The sequence below is a fragment of the Arvicola amphibius genome, chromosome X (assembly GCF_903992535.2).
Source record: "Arvicola amphibius chromosome X, mArvAmp1.2, whole genome shotgun sequence".
In the NCBI taxonomy this organism is placed as follows: Eukaryota; Metazoa; Chordata; class Mammalia; order Rodentia; family Cricetidae; genus Arvicola; species Arvicola amphibius.
In genome coordinates this window covers 36,203,911-36,227,443 of record NC_052065.1, presented here as the reverse complement: position 1 = coordinate 36,227,443, position 23,533 = coordinate 36,203,911, and the positions used below count along the sequence as shown (strand labels likewise).

Sequence of the window (23,533 nt, the reverse complement as noted above, 5' to 3'; positions counted from 1 at the left end):
AAAAAGGTTACATGAGCTGCAGAGAAGAAGGTATATTCTTTCCTATTTGGATGGAATGTTCTATAGATGTCTATTAAGTCCATTTGGTTCATTACCTCCATTAAGTCTCTTAATTCTCTGTTAGGTTTCTGTCGGATTGACCTGTCCATTGGTGAGAGTTGAGTGTTGAAGTCTCCTACTATCCGTGTTTGTGGTTTGATTGAGTTCTAGTAGTGTTTCTTTTACATAAGTGGGTGCTTTTATATTAGGGGCATAGATATTTAGTATTGAGACTTCATTCCGATGGATTTTTCCTGTAATGAGTATAAAGTGTTCCTTTCCATCTCTTCTGATTGATTTTAGTTTGAAGTCAACTTTGTTAGAAATTAGTATGGCCACACCTGCTTGTTTCTTAGGTCCATTTGCCTGATAAACCTTTTCCCAACCCTTTACTCTGAGTAGGTGTCTGTCTTTGTGGTTGAGGTGTGTTTCTTGTAAACAGCAGAATGTTGGATCCTGTTTTCGTATCCAATCTCTTAGCCTGTGCCTTTTTATATGTGAATTGAGTCCATTGATATCAAGTGATATTAATGACCAGTGGTTGTTAACTCCAGTTGTCATTTTTTATTTGGTAGTAGAGATTGTGTGTTTCCTTTCTTTGAGATGTGCTGGTGAAGGGTCGCTTGATGTCTGAGTTATTTTGGGCAATGCTGAACTCCTTTTTTTGTGATTTTCCTTCTATTACTTTCTGTAAGGCTGGATTTGTGGCTACGTATTGTTTAAATTTTAAAACATCTATCCAGGACCTTCTGGCTTTCATGGTTTCCATAGAGAAGTCAGGTGTAAGTCTGATAGGTTTACCTTTATAAGTTACTTGACCTTTTTCCTTTGCAGCTCTTAATATTCTTTCTTTATTCTGTATGTTTTGTGTTTTGATTATAATATGGCGAGGGGATGATTTTCTTTGATCCAGTGTATTTGGTGTTCTGTAAGCTTCTTGAACCTTAATAGGAATATCTTTCTTTATGTTTGGGAAGTTTTCTACTATAATTTTATTAAATATATTTTTCTGGACCATTGAGCTGTAATTCTTCTCCTTCTTCTATGCCTATTATTCTTAGGTTTGGTGTTTTTTGTTGTGTCCCAGATTTCCTGAATGTTTTGTGATGAAAATTTGTTGGATTTGCTGTTTTCTTTGATCAGTGCGTTTATTTTCTCTATGGTATCTTCAGAATCTGAGATTCTCTCTTCTATCTCTTGTATTCTTTGGTTATGCTTGTTTCTGTAGTCTCTGTTCGTTTACATAGATTTTCCGTATCCAGCTAGCCCTCGGTTTGTGTTTTCTTCCTTGCCTCCATTTCAGTTTTCAAGTCTTGCACTGTTTCCATTATCTGTTTGATTTTTTTTTTCTTGGTTTCCTAGGATATCATTTACGGATTTACTCACTTCTTCAAACTTTTTGTTATTCTTTTCGTCCATTTCTTTAAAGGAGTTTTTCACCTCCTGTTTAAGGGACTCTATTACTTTCATAAAGTCACTTTTTTCTACTTCTTCTTGATTAGTGTGTTCTTGATTAGTGTGAACTCCTGTTGTAAGTTCGCTGGGTTCTGGTGCTTTTATGTTGTTTTTCAGATTGTTGGCGGAATTCTTGCATTGGCGCCTGCCTATTTCTTCCTCTGAACAATCCCCTATGGTTCTTCTTTTAGAAGTTCAATTCAACCCAATGAATTCAATTCATCTTCTGCTAGATCTTCTGGTAGACAGTCAGGTCTCCTTGCTGGCCAAGCAGCTCGCTGACAAAGGGCCTACCTTGCTGTAGGCAGGCTATTGAAACTGAGGACCTCCCACCTGCCTGGGTGCACTCAGTTCCAGGTCCAGGTGCCCAAACAGGCTGAGCTTTGGGATTTTGTGGCCCTGAAGCCTGGAGGATGAAGCGGGGGTGAGGGTGTTCTGGGTGCAAGCTGAGAAGGGACAGGAAGAGAGAGGCAGTATCTGGGGAGAATAACCCCTGCAGGAAGAGCAGGAAGTGTGTGGGGGGGGGGCTTGGGGAATGTCCGTGGTCCCTCTCTGGGCTGCTGTGGAGGTTCAGGCAATCACTCACTCCAATGAATGATGGATCTTCTGGTAGACAGTCATGTCTCCTTGCTGGCCCAGCGGCTCGCTGACAAAGGGCCTCCCTTGCTGTGATTATTTTTTTTTTAAAACTACAGTGACCCACTGAGATTAACCAGGGCATCTGTCTGAAGAGGGGTTTGGAGGTAATGGCTGGAGCTTGGAGGACTCAGCTATAGGTATGTACCTAAAGATGGCACTTTCATTTCCTTTAACCTGTCAAACCAGTAGTTCAGAGTTAAAGTTAAGGGCCTCATGGTTCTTCTTCCCTTTACCTCCACGGACTCTTTATAGTACTGATCTTTTGAGGACCTAGGTCAAGTACCTGTAGTTGTTATAAGTTACTGATTGCAGTGGTTGTGTCAAGTTCAGAGAATATTTCACAGCCCTGTACGATATATTCTGTTTTTTACATAGTTTCTAATTCCCTCTGGCATAGTGTTTTCTAAGCTTTAGAAGGTGTTGTGTAATACTGAGCCCACAGCCATTGTTCATTCTCTACATTTTGGGCAGGCATTCACCACCTTTCATTATCAGAGAAGGCTGCTCTGATTAAGGCTAGGAATAGCTTTTGTCTGTGGGTATAAGCATTTCTATTTGTCAGTATATGTGTTTTTAACGGTTTCTTAATCTCAAAATTAATTAACCTTTTAAAATTGAATCAAAAGTGACATAAGTGTGGCTATTTTAAAGTATGTAGGTTGGCCAACAATTTCCAAACCACCTTCATCAGTCACAAAGAAAACCCCATACCCAGTAATCTGTAACTTTATATTTCTTCTACCTTGAAAACCCTGGAAGTTTCTATTCTGCTTTCTATCTCTACAGATTCAATTAGTCTAGACACTTCATATAAGTGGAATCGTGTGGTATGTTACTTGAGTTTCCTAATGATTTATACTATAGAGCAGTCATTCTCAACTTATATCATGACTCCCTTAGGGTCAAAAGCCCTTTTACAGGGGTCACATGTCAGATATCCTGCATATCATATATTTATATTACAATTAATAACAGTAATAAAATTACAGTTATGAAGTAGCAGTCAAAAATAATTTTATACTTGGGCTTCACCACAGCATGAACTGTATTAAAATGCCACAACATTAGGAAGATAGAGAACCACTGCTATAGAATATTGTTTTGTAGATTCATTTGATATTTGTCTACTTATTTGGTGAGGTATTTGTTTAGGTCTTTGGTACATTTGTTAATACATCTGATTGCTTATTTTTGAGTTTTAAGAGTTGTTTTTCCATTTAATGAAATTTTTTTCTTTTGGAATTTTTGACTCAAGGTCTGAGTATGTAGCCAGAGTTAACCTTGAATTTGTAGTCCTCCTGCTTTTGCTTTGTTTAACAGTCTTTTATCACATATAATTTGTAAAATCTTTTACCCTGCCTGTGGTTTGTCTTCCATCTTCATGATATGATTATGTTTTTATGAGTCAAAGAGAAAGCATCAGATGGTTCTAGAGACTGCGGCAAGTTCTAAACCTATAATCAAATATCTGTGATTTTGGTTTAGTCACTTAGCCTGTACTTTTTCATTTTCTTAGTCAGTTAAATAAAAGGATTGAAATGGATCAGTTGTTTCTATTACACTCAGTGAAGCATTTAGTTTTCTAAAGGAGCCCCCAAGGGAAGGGAGAAAAGGAAAAGCTTTAGACAGAATAACTCCAGTTTGGATTTTTTCTGTCTTTTTTTCTTCCTATGGCTTTGATTTGAAGAGGATTTTTTTGGCTAGGTAACTTTAGCATGCCACCAGTTGATTAAATAAATCTCAAAAAGTGCTTTTCACATTTGAGATCCTGTGATTCATAAGCATTAATTTATACTCATTGAAGTTGTTTCAGTATGCAAAGCGGGAAAAAAGCATCCACAATTCCATTATCAATTTGGTTTTAATGATCCTGAGGTTGTTTATTAATAAATATTTGTAGTATCCATTTGCTAATGGCTTATAAGACATAGGCCTCCTCACTATCTACTAACCAGATCACAACTAAGGTCTTAAACCATATTTTGCTGCACATTGACTTTTAAAGTAAAAAGTCATATATCTAGACTAGATAGGTGGCTTAGGAGTTAAGAGCACCAGTTCATCTTCCAAAGGACCTGGGTTTGATTCTCAGCATCTGTGTAGTGACTCATAAGCAGTAATTCTAGTACCGGGGGATCTGGCATCCTCTTCTGGCATCTTTGGCCACCACGCATGCATATAGTGCACAGACATATATGTAGCAAGAATGCCTGTACACATATAATAAAAATTAATGTTTTGACCTATACTTTTTTATCTCCTACTCTGTACACCCCTAAAATCTCATTTTTTAACCCTTTTAAATAGCATCACAATGTCTTAGATAAAAAATTCTTCTAAGACGTATGATAGAATTTTAGCAATGGTATTCCCACAAACCCTCTAGCTAGTTGAAAGTGATAAGCAAGATTCAAGACAGCAGCTACACACAGGGCCTTGTAAGCTTAATATAGACCAGCCTTCTTAAGAATACTGTGTGAAAATAACCAGGCTAGCTAAAGATAAAACAATCAAATTTTATTTATTATAAGGGAAAAACTCATGAAACAGGAAAAGACAAATCCAAACACAGCAGTGTCTCACGGGAAAATGCTCAGAGAGAGCACACATGGAGGTGTACACCTTTTTACCTGGGACTCAGCGAAGCCACACCTTAATTAAGACCCACCTCTTAAGGATTACTGGTTAATTAGGCTTTCCCTATCAGCTCCCCATTTTGTCTAAACAAGAGCAATCCAAACCCATACTAAACTATATACAATAGGAACAAGATATCAAGTATAAAATTACAAACAACATGAACAATGGTAAACAGATAGGAAGTGCAATCAAGCACTTTCAAAGTTAGCAATATATGACAGAGACAATTAGCTACCTGAGCAAATACCCAAAGTCTCATTTGCATTGTTGAAGCAGCCAACCTTGGCTAAGGCTTAGCATAACTGACAGACCATTTTCAGAGGCAGGAAATTTTTCAGAACCATCTTACCCTGTCTTGACAAGATTTGACAGTCTTTTTACTTGTGTCCTGCTTATCCATTTCTGGATACCATGTACTTTGTCAATGGTTGGGGTATGGGCAGTTCCTTGCCCAAAGGCCAATTGTTCCAAGAAGAAAACAAACTCTGAGTGGAGTATCTTGGGTGCTCAACATTCCCTCAGGAAATGATTTGTGTTGTCAGGAGCAATCATGTCTCATGTCAACAGAACCCTAAATTCTTTAAATGCCATGTTCTACAGATCCTTGAAGTGGTTGAAGATTACCAATCCAGACAGAATACAATCTCTATGTATCTAAAGAACTTAATTAATCTGACTGTATATATAACAAACATGAACAACTATTGACTTATTATTTAATACTTGTATAGCTTAAAGACTAAGACTTTATGTCAGAATATTAAATAATCTGTAAAGAAATGTGCAGCAAATGAGGAAAATGACATCAAAATGTAAGCAATGTATAAATATCTTGTTTATAGGTAAGAATAATATATAATACAATATGAAAACATACCCTGAAGGTTGTATTAATCTACAAAATTTCCTAAACAGGTAGAAACATGCATGTATACAATCTGACAGAATAACTTAGCATAGATTCAGATATTGTAAATAGAAATAACAATATAATTTGAATTGTATCAATATACAAAAACTATACCAATGTAAATTATCCATAAATACTTGCTCACAAGTATTCACTCTGTTATCCACTATTATTATCCTTTTTTTGGAACAAACGTAGTTTCCACCCCAACCTTCTTCATGATACAAGTAACAATCAGCAACCCATAAATGGTGTTCCCAATGCTGAGGACAAACTTTTTTTTGGGAGAGGGGGGCATCATTCTCTAGAATTGCTTCCTGCTGTCATGGGGGCTATGTTCTCTTTATGGGATCCTGCAAAAGTAAAGTGATGGTTAAGTTTCAAAATTATTGTCTAGTATAGTTGCAAACGATTTCTGAGCAGTCAATAGGGTTTTTTCCAAAGTTCTTATCTGGCGTTCTGGCCAGAACTTCTTGAGAAGGTGCATCATTTCAGCAGCTGCTACCCGAAAAACCGGTCTTATAGTAGCGCTGCCAGCATCATGATGACATCTCAACCAGGTGGAGTTGTTGTTGTAGGGCCCCATCTTCTTCCTGGAAACTTCAAAGATTACTGCAGGAAAAGGATCTGTAGGAAAATCTATTGTATAGCATGGAAAACTTAAACATTGTTCATAGTGATATACATTCAATTAAGAATATGATATAGACAAAATAGACTTGGAGAAAGTAAAATTTTTCCTAAATTCTTCCTTCTGTCCCATACTAGATGGCTCTGGATATGACATAGAAACTCTGAATGTTTCTTTTAACAACGTGCTTGGATTTAGAGATGTACAGAGCCATTGTCCCACTCGAAAACCGGTTGAATGTGTGTGTGTGTGTGTGTGTGTGTGTGTGTGTGTGTGTGTGTATACATTGCCTTCTTGACAGAATTATAAGGGCTTTGTTTCATCTTAAATCTTCTGATTTGTAACCTGCTTTCCCTGATTTATTTGTATCAGTATAGAGTGTACGGGCTCCAGTTATTGGTGCATCATGTACAATTCAGGGAAAAATCCACAAAGTTCTCTTTATAAGATTAAGTCTTTTGCTTTTGGAATAATTGATATTAATTTCTCCCAAAAAGTTAACACAGGTTTTTTTTTTTTTTTTTTTTTTTTTTTTTTTTTGCCATGATTCGTTGTCTTCCCATAACCTTTTAATTTTATCAGTAGTGAAAGGCACTATTATCTCTGCTGGGTCTATACCTAATAATTGATAAAGTCTCAATTTATCTTTTATAATTAATTCAGAGACTTTTTCCATATAAGGTTTTAGTTTTTTACTTGGTTTATGTGGTAAAAGATACATTCTAAGGTAATATTGTCCCTATGCATTAATATACCTGTAGGAGAAATTCTGTAAGGCAATATGACTAAAATACAATTAAGATTTGGATTCATCCTATCTACATGCACCTCCAGTAATTTCTCTTGTTGTTTTTTACGGAAAAGGTAAACATTATCTACAAAGACATATACAGACATATATATATATATATATGTGTGTGTGTGTGTGTGTGTGTGTGTGTGTGTGTGTATACATATATATATATACAGACATATATATGTATATATATATATATTCAATGAAAGGTGTATTAAAGACAGACACAGATATGGGGAAAGGCAAAGAAAGTTTATCAAGTATATTGTTTTTGTTGTTATTATTATTATTATTATTATTCTGCCCCATAACCTGACACCTGACCTGAGACAGAAACTCTGAGATATCTCTTATCAACAGGCTTGGAATTGAAGAGGGACTGGGCCAGAGTCCAACTCCATAACCAGCTCTCCATATTTATAAAGAAATGTACATTGAGACACAGAAAAAAAATAAATAAATTTTTTTCGTACTCACAGAATCTATTTAGTGTTATTTCTGATCCATAGTGGGTCGTAACTAGTTTCCATCCATCAGTATTTAAATATCCAGGGTCCCTTAAATTCTTTGAAGATGAATGTTTTCGTGTGGAGATAGGAAAAGAACCCTGCCCCCAACCTATATGTTTTTCTTACCATCAGTATGATCATCATCCTTGTGTATGAATTGTTATTTTTCTTTTCCAAGGGGATTCTCCTCTTTAAACTGAACCTTTATTAATTTTGACGGTATCCACAATTTTTCTTCTCCTGTGGAGACAAGAGCAAAACCCCTTCCTCAACACAGCACATCTCTTGGCTTCCATTGCGAGGTCAGCACATCCTTGACATAAACTGGTTGATTTAATTCAGCAGACTTTTCCATTATCCAGTGTCTTTCTGCAGCCGTTGTACCCTTCTCATTAGCATTGAGAAAATGCAAGGTTAATAAAGCATTATGTATTCTATTTCTGGGGGTATTTTCCACCCCTTTCTGTTTGTTTAATATATCCTTTATAGTTCTATTTGATTTTTCTATGACTGCTTGACCTGTAGGATTGTGTGGTATACCTGTAACATGATCAATAGTGAAATAAGCAAAAAGCATTTCATTTTTTTCCCAGAGACATAAGCTGGACCATTTTCCAAGAGACATAACCTGGACAATTATCTGTCTTTATTTGTGCAGGTATACCCATGATGGCCATAACTTCTAATAAATGAGTGATTACTGAATCAGCTTTTTCTGAACTTAAAGCAGTTGCCCATTGGAAACCTGAATAAGTGTCAATGGTATGGTGTACATATTTTAATTTGCCAAATTCTGCAAAGTGGAACACATACATCTGCCAGATTTCATTCCTTTGAGTGCCCTTTGGATTAGCTCCTGCAGGCAGTGGAGTTTGGTTATAGAAAGAACAAGTAGGGCCTTTCTTTACAATCTCCTTAGCTTGTTGCCATGTAATAGAAAACTCTTTCTTCAAGCCTTTGCTATTGACATGATGTTTTTTATGAAATTCAGTAGCCTTCCGCATACTATCAATCAATAATTGATCAATATCTGCATTATCTTGTGCTAGAGGACCTGGCAGACCCATATGGAATCGGATGTATGTTATATAAATAGGGCACAAGCCTGTTCCTGATCATGTTTTGTACCTGGATAAACAATGAGGTTAGTTCTGTATCATCAGGTATAAATTCAGCAGTTTCAATATTTAAGATAACTCTGCTTATTGTGAGTCAGTAACTATATTAAGAGGTTCTTTAAAATCCCTTAGCACCATAAGATTGGCATATAATTCTGCCTTCTGGACAGAATCATAAGGACTTTGTTCCACCTTACTCAAATCTTCTGATTTGTAACCTGCTTTTCCTGTTTTATTAGCATCAGTATAAAATGTATAGGCTCCAGTTATTGGAGCGTCACAGATGATTCCAGGAAGAATCCAAGAATTTCTCTTTATAAAGTTAAGCCTCTTGCTTTTTGGATAGTTGTTATTAATTTCTCCCAAAAGGTTAGCACAAGCTGTTTGCCATGGTTCATTGTCTTCCCATAATTTTTTTATCTCATCAGCAGTGAAAGGCACTATAATTTCTGTTGGCTCCATGCCTGCTAGTTTACGAAGTCTCAATTTGCCTTTTATAATTAATTCAGAAACTTTTCCACATAATTTTTTATTTTCTTACTTGGTTTATGTGGTAGAAAGATGCATTCTAAGATAATATCATCTCTTTGCATTAAAATTCCTGTAGGAGAAATTTTGGAAGGCAATATGATGAGAATACAACTGAGCTCTGGATTCACCCTATCCACATGTGCCTCCTGTAATTTTTTTCTTCAACCATTGTCAGTTCTTTTTCTGTTTCAGCTATTAATTCTCTGGGTCTGTTTAAGTCTTTTTCATCATCCAAGGTTTTATTTAAATGAATTATCATATCGGGTGTTATCCCAACAGCCGGTCGTAGGCTGGAAATGTCTCCTAACAACCTTTGAAAGTCATTGAGAGTCCGTAGCCTATCTCTCCTAATTTGTGCCTTTTGTGTCTTAATTTTTTGCAAACCTCTTTTATAACCTAGATAATCAACAGAATCTCCTCTCTGAATTTTTTCAGGAGCAATCTGCAATCCCCATGTAGGTAAAACTATTTTTACTTCTTCAGTCTTTCTAAGGTATTCATGTTTGAATCAGATAACAGAATGTCATCCATGTAATGATAAATTATAAACTTTGGAAATTGTTTGCGTATTGTTTGCAATGGTTGATTTACAAAGTATTGGCACAGGGTGGGAGAGTTCAACATGCCCTGTGGGAGGACGGCCCACTGGTATCTGCTGGTAGGTTGAGAGTTATTATAAGTAGGCATTGTGAAGGCAAACTTTTCTCTATCATTTTTTTCTTGTAAAGGTATAGTGAAGGAACAGTCCTTTAAATCAATAACTATGAGAGGCCATCCTTTTGGTAATAAAGAGGGCAGAGGAATTCCAGATTGCAGAGAGCCCATAGGTTGAATAACCTTGTTGATAGCCCTGACATCTGTCACCATTCTCCATTTACCAGATTTTTTTCTTAACCACAAATAGAGGAGAATTCCAGGGGTTGGTAGATTCATCTATATGTTGAGCATCCAATTGCTCTTGTACCAGCTCTTCTAAAGCCTGCAACTTTTCCTCAGCTAAAGGCCATTGCTTTGTCCATATTGGTTTCTCAGTAAACCATTTTAGAGGCAGGGCTGTTGGTATCTCTGAAGGGGCATCAATAGCTTTGTGATCTTGTACAGTCCGAACCTCCGGTTTCCACTGTCTGTAATGTCTTTTAATATTTTCCTCAGAAATGCTCTAGAAGTAGCAGGAATGTTAATTTGGGTATTCCATTGGGTCACGGCCCCATAAATTCACTGCAGTATCGGCTACATATGGCCTTAATTTTCCTATTTGTCCTTCTGTCCCTATGCATTCAAACCATCTTGTGCTATCCTTTACTTGAGATAGGGTTCCAATTCCCAGGAACTGAATGTTATGTCCTGAAGAGGCCAATACGGATGCCAAGATTCTGGAGTAATGATATTTACATCCGTACCTGTGTCCAGTAGGCCAGTAATGAATATACCATTTACACACACTCTTAGCTTTGGTCTTTGATCACTTATAGAAGTCTGCCAAAATACACGTAACTCATCTTTCAGGCAGTTTTTCCTTTTAACAGAAGGCATGGGGCTTTCTAATTTTCCTGACGAGTCATGTTCTCTGCAGTAACCGGACATGACTGGACCACATTCGCCATGGGGGCCTGCGAGGCCCCCTCATTGCGTTTCCCAATGGCAACGGGTTGCCTTGTCTATCTCTTGTCGACCTACATTCATTCGTCCAATGTCTTCCTTTTCCACATCTCCTACGTAAACCTGAAGGCTGAGTCCTCCTATTTCTGTTATTCCTGGAAGAGACATTATTATTAGTAGTATTTCTGGAAATCCTTTGTCTAAAATTCCTTTTCATATATCCCATTTTGCCACAATTAAAACATTTGGTATTTTGATGCCTTCTTCTACCATTGGAAATTGCTTCTTCTACCCATGCTTCAGTGCCATAGTCAAACATATCAACATTCATTGTATGCAAGACCCATTCATCCAAGCGCACTGATCTGATCTTTAAAGGCCCCAGGATCCTTTTTCACTCCACATTGGCATTCTCATAAGCCAAAGACTCAATTATTATACATCTTGCTTCTGGGTCAGATATCCCTATTTGTACAGCTTTAGTTAGTCTTTGTAAAAAGTTACTAAAGGGTTCTCTCTGACCCTGTTTAACTCTGATACATGATTCCATTGTTTGTCCTGGGTCTTGAACCCTGTCCCAATCCTTTAAGGCTGCTGTAGTACATATGGATAAGGTGTGTTCATCATTATTAGCTTGTTCTAAAGGATCAGAAAAGAGTCCTTCACCTAGAATTTGATCTAGGGTAATCTCAATTCCCATTGCTCTTTCCTGCTGCTCTAAAAGTCTAGCCTCTTGTCTGAACATACTCTTCCAATTTAGTTGAGATCTGCTCTCTAGAACTGCTGAAATTAATTGAATCCAATCATGTAGAGTGGCTTTCTTGCTGATAGACCATGTTTTTAGCATCTCCTTAACAAAGGAGCTATGTATCCCAAAATTCATAACAGCTTGTTTAATTTCTTTCAGATCATTCATACGGAAGTGCTCCCATGTATGTTCCTTGATGACCCTAGGGTTTCTGGATCCAGTCACCTTCTCTGTTGTTATTACTGGAAAGGCAGGTAGGGCTTTATGGGAATTATCCCGTAGAGTTTTACTCAGTGATAGGAGTTAAAATTTTCCTTTCTACCATTTGCTCCTGTTCATCAGAGTCTATAATTTCCTCAATCTTTTCAAATCTATTTACCATTGCCTTCTGCAAGGCCTTAATCTCCTGTCCAGAATTATGTTCCAAGGCCTTCATAGAGGATTTTAAGGTATGAAGTTCGTCCAATACAGATAATATCTCATCCTTGGATAGAATTTTCATGGCATGAATTGTGCCGTCTTGTATTGAAATTCTGTCCATTAATCTTTCATAGCCTTTGGTAAAGTCCTATTAATACACTCAGCGGTTTGAATCTTCTCAGATAATGTTTCAGTTCCTACAGACCGGGACTGAAGTTTATGGTCCAAATCGGCTGTTCTCTCCTCCACAGCAATGAATCTTCTCAATAGACGACTGTACTTTTTCTAAATTTGCTTAGTTGACAGAGTCATATCAGACAAAGATCTATTCCTTTCCTCGAGAACTTCAAACTGTTTCTTGATGTGGTTATTGTCAGTCTGATTTGTTTTTGAAATTACCTCAACCATTTGGAAGTTGTCTCTCAAAACAGTCGTGCCCTTTTTTAATTTTTTCAACTTCTTCCTTAAGAATCCTGGATTCGTCCTGTAAGGACTCTATTGTCTTCCTATTGTATAACCACGTTATAATGAAAAAAATAAAAACAAGAAAAATCCTAAGCCCTGTAAATATCCAACCAAAGGAAACCTCATTTGCCTCCTGCAATATCTCAGCCATGGTGCAATTAAACAATCTGTAGAATCCTTCATCAGTGATATTGTCAGACATTTTCAATCAAATCTGTATTTATTTTTATGTATGTATGTATGTATGTGTATATATATATATATATATATATATATATATATATATATATTTCTTTTTTTAATCGAAAAAAAATTTACCTGTAATGACCGTTGCCTGCCCATGGGTGGCAGGGTGCACCTGGATCCACGTTGCTGAAAAAGTCAGACCCGGAAAGGAAATTCTAAAAAATAGAAGCTCACCGACCATGCACTGTGTGGATTATAGTTATAGCCGGGTGGTCTGCTCAGCTTTTGAGGGTGAGAGTGCCAGACCAAGTCTGCTGCAGCGGCAGCTGGTGGCAAGTGCGAATGCCGGGAAAACGGGCAGGGAGGCCGGCCGCCCTGTTGCCGCTAGAGTCGGAGTCAGTGGCAGCCTCAAAGCCAGCCCCCTGTGTAAGAGCGAGCAGGGCACAGGGGCCTGAGCTCTGTTCGCTCGTGCGAGCTGTGAAAGCTGTGGTGGGCTAGTGCAGGCTAGCGGGCCTGGGAGGGGGGGGGCGGGGTTGAGGTTCACAAGCTCAAATGCCAGGACGCAGGCAGTAACTGTCTCTGGCAGGTAACTGCTAAGGCGGGTGGGGCCAGAGCAAAGCCCAGTCCTCCGCAGCTGGTGGCCACACAGTAGCAGTTTGGTGCGCTCTGGGTGTGGGAGAAGTTGCTGTGGGCGCTCAGGGGCCCTGGGAATAATTGTACTGTGTGTGCTACCATGCTGGGTGCTCTGCAGGTTCTGGCGAGACCCGTGTAGCGGGTCGCAAGAGGGGAAGCTGGCCCGTAGTGCGAGGTGGCAGCGGGGCCAAGCTCCTTTGTGAGTGGAGGCTGCACAAGCAGGTAGAGCCCCGGTCGCTGACTTCGGCAGCCACCAGAGGCTCTGACACGGGTACAAAAAACCTAAAAAAGCCTCACATTCGGCACGCCAAAATGAAGGGATGTGGTCAATTGGCAATTATGATTAGCCAGACTAGCTTATATATATAATATTCAGCTATAATAAAGGAAAGAAAAGGGAACTTACAAAAGCCAAGCTTCCAGCGAGGAGCGCAGGGAAAACAAAGAGGGCAAACAAAAGCACACAGATCTTTTAAAGGTATTTGGAGCCCTGGAGGGGTCACATCCCTCAGACAAGGGATTGGTCAGCTCCCCCATCAACACTTTGTCTTATTCTTTACCTTGTTCACCACTTAACAACTTTGAGATATTATTTAAGTCATATTTGTTACCCAAACAACTGTAAGATTCCCATAATGAAAAAAATGAATTCTTTTTCTCTTTCCATTTCAACAGTAACCCCATTAAGTCTAGATTACACATTAAGTATATAGGAGAATGCCTTCTGCTTTTCAACAGTTCATTTTTAGAAAGTTCCCTTTCTCTATTAATATATATTTTCTTGTTGGTGGTGTCGATAAGAGTCTTACAGCAAAGCATATCATCATACAGATGTGGAGGCACATGCCTGTGTGGGCACTTGGGAGGTTGAGCCTGGAAGACCCCAAGTTTGAGCCTAGCCTGAGCTATATGGAACAAGTCCATTTTTCTTTTAAATAAAATATGATTGTAAAAAGAAAAGTAACAGAGTATGCAAACCAATCTTTCTGGTACTCAGAATAATTCCAGTGTCACTAAAATAGCAGTACAATTTCTGAATCATAGATTGTCCCCCTTGATTCATAGTAATTTACAGTGATGCTAGGATGACACCATTCTATCTAAAAATTTATGCCCTATGCTTACCTATAGCACATTAGTCCTACCTTTCAATTTCCATACCTCTGACTAGTGCCTGTTCTGTAGTGCTATAATGAATTGATTGAGGTATAATAACTCTATAACGAAAATAGGTTTGGTTAGTTCACAGTTTAAAACTTCTATTAGCTGAGTCACTTCAGGGTGAATTGCTCTAACAGAAACAGAAATCATATTTTTAAATGGGAAGCCATAAATTGATAATGGTAGAGGATACTCTACCAGGGACCTAAGGATTTCTTGCTTTTCTTCACCACTTGAAGGACTACCACCTCCTTCTATCCTATTGAGACCCAAGCCTTCAACACATAAATCTTTGGACAGACCAGCAGCATACAAACCATAATGCCTATCTTATTCTCCAGGCAAGCCTGTGAATTAAATTATCTGAGGAAATTTTGGGTGAAAATACTCTATAACTGAGTGATAGGAGTGGAATGTGCAGCTGACTGAACGTCATTCTTCTGCTGCTGGTTACAACTCTTATCAAAGCCTCAATAATGGGGTGGGAGAGGTACTTCAACAGTTATGTGAACCTGCTACTATTCCAGAAACCTGGAGATTCTCAGTTCCCATGTGAAGAGGCTTGAGTGACTGTAACTCAAGGAACAGCAAGACACTTTAGAGTTTGACAAGAAGTAGTACCCTGTTTCCCAAAGTGTGTGGCAAAGGACCCTGCTTCCTGTGCTGTAGCATACTCCGAGGTTGTGTAGGATGTTTTATGATTTTTATGGAGTTCAGTGATTTGTGAAGGAAAGGAGCAGTACCTGACATGTTTCAGACACCACACATGCTACCACTAGAGATGCTTTGAAGCTTTATTAGATTATTTGACATTCCTCTTCTTTGCAAAGCTGTATTTTCAGCTGGTGGCAAGATTATAGAGAAGTTGAGTTGGGTCCTACAGAAACACAGCTTTGGTATGATTGCTTGTTTTTTTAAGGTTGTTGCTTGTTTTCAAATTATGCATATTGTTTTTTAAATAGATAATATATATTGCCAAGAAATAAATACCTTTAAGTTCTGTAGACCCAATTACTCAATAAACTACACTATCTGATACTTCTTTTGACATGTAAGTGCTGTTCAAAAAACTGACATAAACTGATAAACGTTTTGGAGCTTCTAACCAAGAGGCTCAAAAGCACAGGTTCTCAACGTGGGATTCAAACAATCTTGTCACAGGGGTTGCATATCAGATATTTATGTTTCAATTCATAATAGTAGTACAATTACAGTTATGAAGTAGCAACAAAATTTTATGATTAGGGTTATCTCAACATGAGGGAATATATTAAAGGTTCACAGCATTTGGAAGGTTGAGAATCACTGTACTAGAGGTAATCAGATCATTCTTCCAAACAAGAAAATGCATTCTCTCAGAGAAGAATGAAGAGAAGCATTCAATAAAGTTGGAAAAGTGGTTTTCTTTGGCTGAAAACCAGACAGACATATGGAAGAAATTTGAGTGCAGATATGTGTTGTATAGCATGTAGACATTAAAATTAAGGAACATCATAATTAGAAGCATGGTATATAACCTATGCATTTCTTTTCATTTGGTCTCCAATTTCTCCCATTCTTCCTACCATATTCTCTTCACTTACTGCATCAGGTTCTGTACTGATGTTACAAGAGACAAATATTAGATGAAAATATTAATAATGCATGGGTCTTATAATCCCTTAAGGATTAAACAGTGTCATACCAAAACATATAAGTATCATTGCTTTTTCTAGTCAAAGTATGAATATATACTTAGATTCTATAGTAAATATGTCTAATAAGTTATAGTGGAGTAAGACCTTTGAAGATGTTACATTGCAATAGTAGTTCACCAGACAGAGGAAGTATCAGGTGAAAAAAATGTGGAGAACAAAAAGGACCAATTTGCAGAAAGATGATATTTGGGTATTTCTTTGTTGTTTTGTTTCATTGTTTTTGAGACAGGGTCTCACCATATAGCTTTGGCTGACTTGAACTCACAGAGATCCTCCTGCTTCTGTGTTTGGAGTGCTGGGACCAAAAATGTACTCTATTAACCATGCTAATGAGATTTAAGTTGATTGAAGAGAAAGATGTATGGTGAGTAAGTGATCAAGAGAATACTCTGTAATCTTAACTTTCATCGGTTCTTTCCTTTCTTTTTTTTGTTTTTGCAAGATCTCTGATCATCTCTTAGCCTGCCTATATGAAGGAGCCCTTTCTGAGCCTTTCCCATTCTATATTTTCCTTCCCTTACCCTCAAATCTTTTGTTTTTATATATCTGAGTTTCTGGTATTGGACTAATAAACCTTGAATGACTATCAAATACTTCAAATGTGGTAGCCTAAGATTAGTTGCCTCTATGATACAACAATTTTCTAGTATCCCACTTTGGTTTCCCAGCTTTCTTTTACTCAAGCCCTACCCATGAGATCACTGTGCTTCCTTTACAGCCCTTGTGTGCTCACTTCCAAGCTTTTGTTCACTTCTCTGTTTTCTCAGTATATCTTTTATCACCATCTTCACATGCCCCCATCCTGCTACCCCTTACAAAAATGAGCTAAAGTTCTGGTGTCTGTCTATGGCAGGGCTACATGATTTCTCTCTGCCTCCTTTTTCCCAGCATTGAGTTTAGTTTTCCCCACCTACTTCTCTTCTGCCCTGCTCTGCTATAGGCTCAAAGCAGTTCTTTATTAATGATAATCACAGAATACAGAGGGAAATCTCACATCAGGACATCTAGGTTGTTTTCAGTTTCTAGCTTTTACTAATGAAGCTGCTATGAACATACTTGAGAAAGAGTCCTTGTGATATGATTGAGCATCCTTTGGGTATATGCCCAGGAATGGTATAGCTGGGTCTTGAGGTAGATTAATTTACAATGTTCTGAGAAACTGCCATATTTATTTCCAAAATGGCTGTCCATGTTTGAACTCCCACCAGCAATGGAGGAGTAGTATTCTCCTTGCTTCACATCCTCTCCAGCAGGAGCTGACACTTGTGTTTTTGGTCTTATCCATTTTGATATGTATAAGATAGAATGTCAGAGTCATTTTGATTTAAATTTCCCTATTAACTAAGGGTGTTGGACATTTAAATTTTTCTCAGCTATTTGAGATTTTTCTGTTGATAATTCTGTGTTTAGATGTGCCGCACACTTTTAATTGAATTATTTGCATGGAGGGTATTTTAGAGATCAGCCTTCTGTCAGGTATGGAGTCAGTGAAGATCTTTTCAATTTCTATTGGATACTCTTTGTTCTATTGACTATGTCTTGCCTTACAGAAGCGTTTTGATTCTATAAGGTTTCATTTATTAGTTGTTGAACTTAGTATCTATTCTGTTGGTGTTCTGTTCAGGAAGTTGACTCCTGCACCAATACTTTTCAATATTCCCACTTTTTCTTCTCTCTTGTTTAGTGTATCTGGTTTTATGCTGATGACTTTGTTCCACTTGGAATTGAGTTTTGTACAGAGTGATAAACTATGGATCGATTTGCATTCAGCTATGCCAGCATCGTTTGTTGAAAATGCTTTCTTTTTTTAACTATATAATTTGGCTTATTTGCCAAAAATCAAGTGTCCATAGGTGTGTGGATTTATGCATGGTTCTTTGATTCTCTTTCATTGTCAACCTGTCTGTTTTTATGCCAGTACCTTGCAGTTTTTATTACTATAGGTCTATAGTACAGCTTGAAATTGGGGATGGTGATGCCTCCAAATGTTCTTTTATAGTACAGGATTGTCTTACCTATCCTAGGTTTATTGTTTTTCAATATGAATTTGAGTATTGTTCTTTTACAGTCTGTAAAGAATTGTGTTGGAATTTTGATAAGGATTGTGTTGAATCTGTAGATTGCTTTTGGTAAGATTTTTTTTTATTATGTTGACCCTACTGATCCATGAGCATGGGAGAGCTTTCCATATTCTGCTGTCTTCTGCAATGTCTTTCTTCAAAGACTTAAAGTTCTTGTCATACAGGTCTTTCACTTTCTTAGTTACAGTTACACAAAGATATTTTATGTTATTTGTGGCTGTTGTGAAGGTTGTTGTTTTCTGATTTCTTTCTTTGCCTCTTTATTGTTTGCATATAGTAGGCCTATTGATTTTTTTTTTGAGTTAATTTTGTAGGCATCTCCTTCACTGAAAGTGTTTATCCATGGTAAAAGTTCCCTGGCAGAATTCTGGGGCCTTTATATATACTATCATATCATCTACAAAGCAAAATGATGATTTCTTCCTTTCTAATTTGTATGTGGTTGATCTCCTTTTGTTGTCTTATTGCTCTAGCTAGAACTTTGAGTACTTTATTGAATAGATATGTAGCTAGTGGACAGCCTTGTCTTGTTCCTGATTTAAATGGAATTGCTTTTAGTTCCTCTCCATTTGATGTTGCCTGTCGGTTTGCTGTATATTGCCTGTAATATGTTTAGGTATGTCCCTTGTAACCCTTATCTTTCCAAGACTTTTATTATGAAGGAGTGCTGAATTTTTGTTAAAGGATTTTCAACATCTAATGAGGTCATGTTTTTTTTTTTCCTTTCAATATTTTATATAGTGGATTACATTAGCAGATTTTTGCATGTTGAACCATAACTGCATCTCTAGGATGAAACCTACTTGATCATGGCGAATGATCTTTTTTTATTGTTTTTCTTATTATATTTTTTTCTCTCTGCTCCTCTTCCTTCTTCCCCTATCCTCTTTTACCCTCTTCTACAATCCCCACTCTCCCAATTTACTCAGTAGATCTTGTCCTTTTCTACTTCCCATATAGATTAGATCCATTTATGTCTCTCTTAGGGGACTCATTGTTGTCTAGGTTCTCTGGGATTGTGATTTGTAGGCTGATTTTTTTCTTTGCGTTATGTTTAAAAACCACATATGAGTGAGTACATATGATAATTGTCTTTCTGGGTCTGTGTTATCTCACTCAATATGATGTTTTCTAGTTCCATCCATTTGCCTGCAAATTTCAAGATGTTGTAACTTTTGTTTTCCACTGCGTTAAGTACTCCATTGTGTAAATGTACCAATTTTCTTTATCCATTCTTCTGTTAAGGGACTTTTAGGTTCTTTCCAGGTTGTGGCTATGACAAATAGCACTGCTGTGAACATCTTTGAGCACATGTCCTTGTGGTATGATTGAGCATCCTTTGGGTATATACCCCAAAGTGATATTGCTCAGTCTTGAGGTAGGTTGTTTCCTAATTTTCTGATAAAACGCCATACTGATTTTCAAAGCACCTGTACCAGTTTGCACTCCCACCAGCAATGCAGGAGTGTTACTCCACATCCTCTCAAGCATAAGCTGTCATCAGTGTTTTTTATCTCGGTCATTCTTACAGGTGTAAGATGAAATCTCAGTGTTGTTTTGATTTTCATTTTTCTCATGGCTAAGGATGTTAAGCATTTCTTTAAGTGTCTTGTAGCCATTTTAGATTCTTCTGTTGAGAGTTCTCTGTGTAGGTCTGTACCCCATTTTTAATTGGATTATGTGTTCTTTGGATGGCCAGTTTCTTAAGTTCTTTGTATATTTTGGAGATCAGCCCTCTATCTGATGTGGGGTTGGTGAAGATATTTTCTTATTCTTTAGGCCGCTGTTCTGTCTTTTTGACCATGTTCTTTGCGTTACAGAATCTTTTCACTTTTAGGAGGTCCCATTTATTAATTGTTGCTCCCAGTGTTTGTGCTGCTGGTGTTATATTTAGGAAGTGGTCTCCTGCGCCAATGCATTAAAGTGAACTTCCTACTTTTCTTCTATCAGGTTTAGTGTGGTTGGTCTTATGTTGAGGTCTTTGATCCATTTGGACTTATGTTTTATGCATAGTAATATGGATCTCTTTTCAATTTTGTACATGTTGATATCCAGTTATGCCAGCACCATTTGTTGAATATGCTTTCTTTTTTTTTTTCATTTTATATTTTTGCTTCTTTGATCTTTCTGGTGTGTTTTTGAATTTGATTTGCCTGTATTTTAAGTATATTTGCATTAATGTCCATGAAGGAAATTGGTCTGTAATTGTGTGTGTGTGTATGTGTGTGTGTGTGTGTGTGTTGAGTCTTTGTGTGGTTTGGGTATGAGAGTAACTGTGACCTCATGAAAAGTATTTGACAATGTTCCTTTTATCCTATTTTGTGAAATAACTTGATGAATATTGATATTGGCTCTTCTTTGAAAGTCTGGTATAACTATTCTAAAATTGTCTGGTCCTGGGCTTTTTTTTTTTTTTTTGGTTGTAAAACTTTTGATGACTGCTTCTATTTCTTAGGGTTTATGGGTCTATTTAAATTATTAATCTCATCATGATTTAACTTTTGTAAGTGTTATCTGTTAAGAAATTTGTCCATTTCTTTTACATATTTTAGTTTTGTGAATTCTTTTGATTCTTTGGATTTCCTCAGTTTTTGTTGTTATGTACCCTTTTTCATTTCTGACTTTGTTAATTTTAGTATTCTCTCTCTATTCTCTCTCTTCAAGTCCTTCCAACCTCATTGCCAGACCCAAGGACATGCCCTGTCCTGTCCTGCCTTTAGGGACTCCTGCTACTCAAGTGGAGATCACACTAGTCAGAAGAACATGTGCAAGCTATACTAGTCAGAAGAACAGTGACCCCTGCTGAACCAAAGGCCAAGTTAACCTCTAGAAGGCAAGCTTTCAACTTGGAAAGAAGTTGGAGGGACAGGTGGAGGAATGGGTCTTGGGGAACAAAATCTGGTGAGTGTGGCAGTTCAGCTGGCAGGCATATCATTTATATGTTCTTCTGACTGGTGTGGCCTGCACCTGAGCAATGGAAGTCTGGCAGCATTGCAGGTAAGGCCCAGGAGTGGTGTGGGTTATATTGATTTATTTTTAAACTGAAGATAGATCACCGAGCCTTACATATACTTAGCATTAACACCATGCTATATCTTTAGCTTATAAATTTGAATTTTAAATTCCTAATTCAAGTCTACCCAGTCAGGAAAAGTCCTAAGATAAGCCTTGTTGCATGGATATTGTGCAGTGTTTGACCTGTACAGGTTCAAGCCAGACAGGGTCCCAGCATTGAGAACAGAAAGTGTACATCCCTAACCAAGAAGATAACTGTATTTTACATTGCTTGCAAAAGAAAAATTAGTTTCCTCCAATGGAGTTTCACTACACTTATGAGTAGGCCCCATGTGCAGCAGTAGACAGTCAACTCAAATGAACTCAATGGTATTTTAGTAGATGTTCTGTCTCATTGCTTTGTTTGGGCATTTATTGTCTTACTGATCTTTTGCATGTATATTATAGTTTCCAATTTTATATTTCTATGGTGTTTTCTGGTATGGATGTGTTTCTTTTGCTTTTTCTTTTTTTTTTGCAAGTTGGTTTTTGTTGTTTATTTGTTTTACTTTTTTTCAAGACAGGGTTTCTCTGTGTAACAGTCCTAGCTGTCCTGGAACTAGCTCTTATAGATCAGGCTGACCTGAACTCACAGAGATCTGCCTGCCTCTGCCTTGTGAGTGCTGGAATTAAAGGCGTGCACCACAACTACCCTACTCATTTATTTGAGAAAGAAAGAAAACATGAAGTTTGGCATCTAGGGAGGATCTGGGAGGCATTGAGGAATGGGAAACTGTATTATATAAAAATATATATATATTTTAAATAAGAAAGGAACTACATGAAGAGATAATGTAACTTCATCCTGTAAGTTATAGCTGCCATATTCTACTCTATTAAAAATAAAAATAAAAAAAATTTTTATGTGTGTGTGTACACACATGGTCCATGGAGAATAGATATAAAGTTTCTAACCTTCCACTGTGAATTCCAAGAATCAGAATCAGGTTTATAGGCTTGCTGGCAAGCACCTGATTAACTGTCTCATAAGATCCTTATTCTTTTATCATTTTGCAGAGTCCATTAGATTTCCAAACCACTTTTTAAAATACTGTCAAATGTTCTTTTCTTATTTCATATTCCCAGATATATGGCAGATACAACTTATCTATAATACTATATTTTTTACTATTGGTCAAACTTTTACTTCACATAATATCTTCCATTTAAGTAGATTTGGCAAGAAGATAAGTTTTCTTGCCAACATCTAGAGTTCTTATTATTATGTTACCTTGCTTCTTGGTAGAAGAAATACATAAGAGATGTTTATGTGGAATGCTCCTGGTAATTTGATTAGTCTGGAATTACAAGTTTGCATCCTGATATATCACCTTTCAGTTAGCTTGCTTTCTACTTATAGAAGTGAGCCACTTTCCGTAACACTTATTTTCCATTTAGCTAGCATATGAGAAGATAATTTCCTCTTCATGGTATTTTGCTTTTTTTCTTGTTGAAAATTCAAAATCTCTTATTGTGTATTATTTGATTTATGCTCAGGAAATGTGATATAAAAGCTGGTGATATTTTAAAATGAATTAACATATGTATTATGTTATAAATATGGATGATGAAAATTCGGATCAAATTCTGATTCTTACAGAGAACTATATTTAGCACAGAACACTGGATTATTAGAGAGGGTGGGTGTGGATCCAGAAAATCATATCCCCTTACATAAGAAACAGATGAAGAAGGGAAAAAAGATTGTCTTGGAAAAAAGAAGTCTTAAAATAAGTCAATTCCTGTTTGTATTAATGTTATTATAGAAGATATAAATATGACCTGTGGCTAAAATGTTATAATTTTGTGAAATATGTCTTGGAAAGAATTCCATAGACAAACCCAAACGAGACACACTCATTTTTAAGATAATTGCGATGTATATATTAAATATATTTAAAGACCTTACAAGTCACACAATAAAATATGTCTAAATCTGATAAAAAAGTTTTCCATAAACACTCAGAACCATCTTCTGAGGAACTGATCTTAGGGTATTGGTTCTTAAACGGTGGTAATAGGAGGACTGCCTGGGAATTCATTACAAATACAACTTTTAAAAATGTGTTGTGACCAGGAGCAAAGGTAGGGAGAGGGAGAAAGGGAGGGGAGAGTAGGTAAGTTTGTTTAGCGTAAAGTGATGTGATTTTAAAATTACCATGTTTGCTTCAATGAAATCAATTATCCTGAAAAGGATGACACATTTCATCAATAGGACTGC

General features: G+C 37.1%; 1 protein-coding gene across 2 annotated transcripts in view; it reads left to right on the top strand.

Moving 5' to 3' along the window:
* Prrg1 (proline rich and Gla domain 1) overlaps positions 1-23,533 on the top strand; it is a 125,181-nt gene that overhangs the window by 60,903 nt on the left and 40,745 nt on the right. The gene's annotated exons all lie outside the window — the stretch shown is intronic.